At 40.9% G+C, this 8022-nt stretch overlaps 1 non-coding gene across 1 annotated transcript; it reads right to left on the bottom strand.

Moving 5' to 3' along the window:
- Positions 1-1833: 1833 nt before the first annotated feature.
- Positions 1834-1937, bottom strand: LOC130984011 (small nucleolar RNA R71). The gene has a single exon (XR_009087973.1). It is a non-coding gene; the product is annotated as a small nucleolar RNA R71 (small nucleolar RNA).
- Positions 1938-8022: the final 6085 nt, after the last annotated feature.

The raw sequence follows: 8022 nt of genomic DNA, 5'->3' as shown, positions 1-8022 counted from the left end.
TCACTAACGTTGGACTAAGCCAATATTGCCCACGTTAGTGGCCACGTTAAGACCACTAACGTGAATGATAACATGGAGCAAGAAATGATAGGCCAACGTTAGTGACACTCACCTTTGTCACTAACGTTGGAGATGGCAATCACCACCACGTTAGTGGTCACGTTAATGCAATTAACGTGAGACACTAATGTGGGAAAGAGGGGCATTTGAAGCGTTAGTGACAAAGGTAAGTGTCACTAATGCTCTCGAAGCTTAGGTATGCCCACGTTAAGGGCCACGTTAGTTACACTAACGTGGATCACTAATGTGGGGAAAAGAAGCAAAGAGCAACGTTATTGGTAAAGGTGAATGCCAATAACGTTTGCGAAGGACCAAGAGGTAACGTTATTGGAAAAGGTGAATGCTAATAACGTTTGCGAAGGACCAAAAGGCAACGTTAGCGGTCACGTTAGTGCCACTAACGTTGAAGTTAACGTGGATCATTTTGGTTTGGAACGTTAGTGAAAAAGGTGATCGTCACTAATGTTCTCGAACCCACATTTTCACTTAATGTTAACACCACTAACGTCCTAACTAACGTCCACCCATGCCTAACTCACACTTTTCTGCAAGCAAAGCTGAGCCCACTGAAGATTGTAACTGCTTCAACTCAAGATCAAAGGCCCATATCCAAGACTTGAAGAACTGACTAGAAGATCAAGAAGAGTAGTATATATAGGAGTAGTTTTGAACTAGAAGGGTGATTGGCATTTTGGAGAACTACATATTTACTTTTCTGCAATTTCTAGTTTACTTTAGAATGTACTCTCTTCTATCATCTTCCATTTCCAGAGCTATGAACAACTAAACCCCCTTTCATTGGGTTAGGGAGCTCTGTTGCTATTTGATGGATCAATTATAGTTTTCATTCTTCTTCTTTTTTCTTTTCACTAGATTTGCTAGAAAGCTTTCAACCCTAATTCAATTGGTTAGTTGTCTTAGAAAAGAAACTCTCCATAAATAGATATCCTCTGAGCCTTGGAAAAGGGATGAGGAGATCATGCTAGAAATACTTTCTCATGTTGGACCAAATTGGGGTTTAGATGGATATAGTGACATATAATCCTCCTAACACTTTGATTTGGAAATACATGTGGTATAATAAGTGATCATACTTCATCTCTTCCCATGAGCAATTAAATCAAGGAATTGGGCAATTGTTCAAGCTTAGAGAGATTGGGTTGCCAAGGAATTAGGATCCAATCACATAAGATTGCCAAGGAGATCAATGAATGCATTAATTGAGGAAGAGATGAGAATGAACTTGATCCGGAGAATGCAACATCTCCTAAGACCAATGAATCCCCCATTGAGGAAGAGGAGGAGTACTTTGAAACAAACATGGAGGAGAACCTGGAAAACAACCATAAAGAAGAAGCTCACAACCATGCCAGAGAAGGCCCTGTGAATCATACTGGACAAGAGAGAAGAGTTCTAGGCTCTTACATCAATCCAAACCCAGGAAACTGTGGAAGTAGTACCCAAAATCCAACCATACATGCCAATGACTTTGAATTAAAACCCCAGCTCATCACCCTTGTTCAGAACAACTGTTCATTCGGAGGAAGCGCCCAAGAAGACCCCAATCAACATCTAACAACCTTCCTAAGAATATGTGACACTGTAAAGTCTAATGGTGTTCATCCGGATGTCTATAGACTGCTTTTGTTCCCTTTTTCACTCAGGGACAAAGCATATAAATGGCTGGAATCTTTCCCGAAGGAGAGTTTAACAAATTGGTAAGATGTGGTGAACAAATTTTTGGCGAGATTCTACCCTCCTCAAAGAATTAACAGGTTGAGAGCTGAGGTACAAAACTTTAGGCAACAAGATGGTGAAACTCTCTATGAGGCTTGGGAGAGGTTTAAGGACTTAACAAGAAGGTGCCCACCAGACATGTTCAACGAATGGGTTCAATTGCACATTTTCTATGAAGGTCTTTCCTATGAATCAAAGAAGGCTGCAGACTGGTGTGCGAAATTGTGATCACTACTTTTCACAACTCAAATAATCCCTAGTAATGGCCCCAAAAACTTGGTGCTCAATACCATGGCATAAACACAACTTTGCACAACTAATCAGCAAGTGCACTGGGTCGTCCAAGTAATAAACCTTACGCGAGTAAGGGTCGATCCCACGGAGATTGTTGGTATGAAGCAAGCTATGGTCACCTTGTAAATCTTAGTCAGGTAGACTCAAATGGATATAGTGATATACGAATGAAACATAAAGATAAAGATAGAGGTACTTATGTAATTCATTGGTAGGAACTTCAGATAAGCGTATGAAGATGCCTTCCCTTCCGTCTCTCTGCTTTCCTACTGTCTTCATCCAATCCTTCTTACTCCTTTCCATGGCAAGCTTATGCAAGGGTTTCACCGTTGTCAGTGGCTACCTCCCATCCTCTCAGTGGAAATGTTCAACGCACCCTGTCATGGCACGGCTATCCATCTGTCGGTTCTCAATCAGGCCGGAATAGAATCTAGTGATTCTTTTGCGTCTGTCACTAACGCCCCGCCTTCAGGAGTTTGAAGCACGTCACAGTCATTCAATCATTGAATCCTACTCAGAATACCACAGACAAGGTTAGACCTTCCGGATTCTCTTGAATGCCGCCATCAATACTTGCCTATACCACGAAGACTCTGATCTCACGGAATGGCTGGCTCGTTTGTCAGGCGAGCACTCGGTTGTCAGGCGATCAACCATGCATCGTGTATCAGGAATCCAAGAGATATTCACCCAATCTAAGGTAGAACGGAGGTGGTTGTCAGTCACACGTTCATAGGTGAGAATGATGATGAGTGTCACGGATCATCACATTCATCAAGTTGAAGAACAAGTGATATCTTGGACAAAGAACAAGCGGAATTGAATAGAAGAACAATAGTAATTGCATTAATACTCGAGGTACAGCAGAGCTCCACACCTTAATCTATGGTGTGTAGAAACTCCACCGTTGAAAATACATAAGAACAAGGTCTAGGCATGGCCGAATGGCCAGCCTCCCAATGATCTAAGATAGCATAAAATGAAGATAGCTACCCAGATGATTCTTACAATAGTAAAAGGTCCTACTTATAGAAAACTAGTAGCCTAGGGTGTACAGAGATGAGTAAATGACATAAAAATCCACTTCCGGGCCCACTTGGTGTGTGCTTGGGCTGAGCAATGAAGCAATTTCGTGTATAGACTCTTCTTGGAGTTAAACGCCAGCTTTTATGCCAGTTTGGGCGTTTAACTCCCATTTAGGTGCCAGTTCCGGCGATTAACGCTGGAATTTCTGAGGGTGACTTTGAACGCCGGTTTGGGCCGTCAAATCTTGGGCAAAGTATGGACTATCATATATTGCTGGAAAGCCCAGGATGTCTACTTTCCAACGCCGTTGAGAGCGCGCCAATTGAACTTCTGTAGCTCCAGAAAAGCCACTTCGAGTGCAGGGAGGTCAGAATCCAACAGCATCTGCAGTCCTTTTCAGTCTCTGAATCAGATTTTTGCTCAGGTCCCTCAATTTCAGCCAGAAAATACCTGAAATCACAGAAAAACACACAAACTCATAGTAAAGTCCAGAAAAGTGAATTTTAACTAAAAACTAATAAAAATATACTAAAAACTAAACCAAATATACTAAAAACATACTAAAAACAATGCCAAAAAGCGTACAAATTATCCGCTCATCACAACACCAAACTTAAATTGTTGCTTGTCCCTGACAAACCCCAATTTGACGGTTTGTTTTGTATTGAATTTAGAGCATCTTGATAGCCTTTTGTCACATTTAGCCTAGGAATTAGCATGATTTCGTAATCTCTCCCGTATTTGTGCTTAAGTGTAAAAACATGCTTTTAAACCTTATTTTGATGAATTCTAAGTTTCTCTTTGATTCCATAAGATGCCTTGATGTGTTTGTTAGTAATCTCAGGATGAAATAGGCTAGGCATGGATCAAAGGAAGCAAGGAAGGAAGCATACAAGTGGAGAGAAGCATAAAAAGTCAAAGAAGCAAAGTCATCCAAGCACGCGCACGCGCACAAGGCGCTCGCGCGCACATTGCGAAGCAGGCCAAGGACGCGCACGCGTACCGTGCGCGCACGCGCCGATGATGGCACATGACCTCATTAAGGCAACACGTGCCTGGCGATTTTGGGAAGGTTTCAGCAACCAACTTTGGCGCCAAAATGCATATAAGAGCCAAGGATTGAAGGGGAATGACATGACATTAACACATTCACATCCATAGACTAATTGTAGATCATTAGGTAGATATTTTTAGTTAGTTACATTTGTAGAGAGAGAAACTCCAACTTCTCTCTAGGATTCATCTTCATCCTCTCAATTCTCAACCATTCCTTGGTGAGATCTATTACAACACTCAATTTACTTTGTTCATGTTGTAGATCATCTTCTCTCATCTCCATTAGTGTTTTGTAATTGTTCAATTCTTGTGGATCTTAGAATTAGCTTTGTTGTTTTGAATTCTATTGATTCAATAAAGATCTCATTTTCATTGTTGTTCATTGTTGATTGTTGTTTTCTCTTGTGTTGAATTGCTTTAATTCTAAATCTCTCCTCAATTTTACTATGTCTTTCATTCTTGCTCTCCAAGTGTTTGAGAAAATGCCAACTTTAGATATGGAGTAGTATTACCTCACTTGGCCTAGTGGTTGAGTCATTGGAGACACTTGAATAATGGATGTCAATTGTTGATTAGGAATTGAGGATTGCTAATTGACTTAGAGTGCACTAAAGCTAGACTTCCCTAGGGTAAGACTAGGACTTGTGACTTGAGTTAATTACTTTTACTTGACTTTCCTCTATAATTAGGGGTTAACTAAGTGAAGCAATACTCCTTTGTTATCACAATTGAAGGAAGCTATAGTGATGGGACTTCCAATGTTCAACCTTGGCCAAGGCTTTTAATATTGATTGATTGTTGTTTTCTTTTATTCACACTTTTATGCCACACTCTTCAAATCACAAAAAGACCACTTAACCAATACATGCATCCTTGTAGCATTCCTAGGGAAGAACGACTCGGGACTAATACTCTCGATTATAGATTGTAGATTTGTTTGATGAATGGATTTTGCGTCGGTTTAGACTATACTACGATTGACTACTTAATAAATTCTATACCGTCAAAAATTCATTTGTCAGTCCCCAAGCAACTAAAAATCAAATAAGATAAAAAGAAGAGAATATGCAATGAATTCCAAAAACATCTATGAAGATCAGTATTAATTAGATGAGCGGGGCTTTTAGCTTTTTGCCTCTGAACAGTTTTGGCATCTCACTCTATCCTTTGCAACTCAGAATGATTGGCTTCTTTAGGAACTCAGAATCCAGATAGTGTTGTTGATTCTCCTAGTTAAGTATGATGATTCTTGAACACAGCTACTTTATGAGTCTTGGCCGTGGCCCAAAGCACTCTGTCTTCCAGTATTACCACCGGATACATACATGCCACAGACACATAATTGGGTGAACCTTTTCAGATTGTGACTCAGCTTTGCTAGAGTCCCCAATTAGAGGTGTCCAGGGTTCTTAAGCACACTCTTTTTGCCTTGGATCACAACTTTATTTCTTTCTTTTTCTTTTTTTTTCTTTTTCTTTTTCGTTTTTTTTTCGCCTCTTTTTTTTTTGTATTCACTGCTTTTTCTTGCTTCAAGAATCATTTTTAATGATTTTTCAGATCCTCAGTAACATGTCTCCTTTTTCATCATTCTTTCAAGAGCCAACATTCATGAATCACAAATTCAAAAGACATATGCACTGTTTAAGCATACATTCAGAAGACATAAATATTGCCACCACATCAAAATAATTAAACTATTATAAAATTCAAAATTCATGCAATTCTTTTTCTTTTCAATTAAGCACGTTTTTTTTTTCATTTAAGAAAGGTGATGGATTCATAGGATATTCATAACTTTAAGGCATAGACACCAAGACACTAATGATCACAAGACACAAACATGGACAAACATAAGCACTAAAATTCGAAAAACAGAAAATAAAGAACAAGGAGATTAAAGAACGGGTCCACCTTAGTGATGGCGGCTCTTTCTTCCTCTTGAAGATCCTATGGAGTGCTTGAGCTCCTCAATGTCTCTTCCTTGTCTTTGTTGTTCCTCTCTCATGATTCTTTGATCTTCTCTAATTTCATGGAGGATGATGGAGTGTTCTTGATGCTCCACCCTTAGTTGTCCCATGTTGGAACTCAATTTTCCTAGGGAGGTGTTTAGTTGCTCCCAATAGTTTTGTGGAGGAAAGTGCATCCCTTGAGGCATCTCATGGATCTCATGATGAGTGGGGTCTCTTGTGTACTCCATCCTCTTCTTAGTGATGGGCTTGTCCTCATCAATAGGGATGTCTCCCTCTATGTCAACTCCAACTGAATAACAGAGGTGACAAATGAGATGAGGGAAGGCTAACCTTGCCAAGGTAGAGGACTTGTCCGCCACCTTATAAAGCTCTTGAGCTATAACCTCATGAACTTCTATTTCTTCTCCAATCATGATGCTATGAATCATGATAGCCCAGTCTATGGTAACTTTGGACCGGTTGCTAGTGGGAATGATTGAGCGTTGGATAAACTCCAACCATCCTCTAGCCACAGGTTTGAGGTCATGCCTTCTCAATTGAACCGGCTTCCCTCTTGAATCTCTCTTCCATTGGGCGCCCTCTTCACAAATGTCAGTGAGGACTTGGTCCAACCTTTGATCAAAGTTGACCCTTCTAGTGTAAGGATGTTCATCTCCTTGCATCATAGGCAAGTTGAATGCCAACCTTACATTTTCCGGACTAAAATCCAAGTATTTCCCCCGAACCATAGTAAGATAATTCTTTGGATCCGGGTTCACACTTTGATCATGGTTCTTGGTGATCCATGCATTGGCATAGAACTCTTGAACCATCAAGATTCCGACTTGTTGAATGGGGTTGGTAAGGACTTCCCAACCTCTTCTTCGTATCTCATGTCGGATCTCCGGATATTCACTCTTTTTGAGTGAAAAAGGGACCTCGGGGATCACCTTCTTCAAGGCCACAACTTCATAGAAGTGGTCTTGATGCACCCTTGAGATGAATCTCTCCATCTCCCATGACTCGGAGGTAGAAGCTTTTGCCTTCCCTTTCCTCTTTCTAGAGGTTTCTCCGGCCTTGGATGCCATAAATGGTTATGGAAAAACGAAAAAGCAACGCTTTTACCACACCAAACTTAAAAGGTTTGCTCGTCCTCGAGCAAAAGAAGAAAGAAGAGAGTAGAAGAAGAAGAAATGAGGAAGAAGGCAATGACTTTTGTGTTCGGCCAAAGAGGAGGAGAAGTGGTGTTTAGGTTGTGTGAAAATGAAGGGTGAAGAAGGGTATATATAGGGGAGGGGGGTCTCATGGTTCGGTCATGTATGGGTGGGTTTGGGAGGGAAAGTGGTTTGAATTTGAATGGTGAGGTAGGTGGGGTTTTATGAAGGATGGATGTGAGTGGTGAAGAGAAAGAAGGGATTTGATAGGTGAAGGGTTTTTGGGGGAGAGGTATTGAGATGATTGGTGAATGGGGAAGAAGAGAGAGAGTGGTGGGGTTGGTGGGGGTCCTGTGGGGTCCACAGATCCTGAGGTGTCAAGGAAAAGTCATCCCTGCACCAAATGGCATGCAAAATCACGTTTTGAGCCAATTCTGGCGTTAAACACCGGGCTGGTGCCCATTTCTGGCATTTAACGCCAGGTTCTTGCCCTTTTCTGGCGTTTAACGCCAGTCTGGTGCCCCTTTCTGGCGTTAAACGCCCAGAATGGTGCCAGACTGGGCGTTAAACGCCCAACTGCTACTCTTACTGGCGTTTAAACGCCAGTAAGTTCTTCCTCCAGGGTGTGCTGTTTTTCTTCCTGTTTTTCATTCTGTTTTTGCTTTTTCAATTGATTTTGTGACTTCTCATGATCATCAACCTACAAAAAAAAACATAAAATAACAAAAGAAAATAGATAAAATATA

This window comes from Arachis stenosperma, chromosome 5 (assembly GCF_014773155.1).
Source record: "Arachis stenosperma cultivar V10309 chromosome 5, arast.V10309.gnm1.PFL2, whole genome shotgun sequence".
NCBI classification, from domain to species: Eukaryota; Viridiplantae; Streptophyta; class Magnoliopsida; order Fabales; family Fabaceae; genus Arachis; species Arachis stenosperma.
This window is presented reverse-complemented; position numbering and strand designations above follow the sequence as displayed.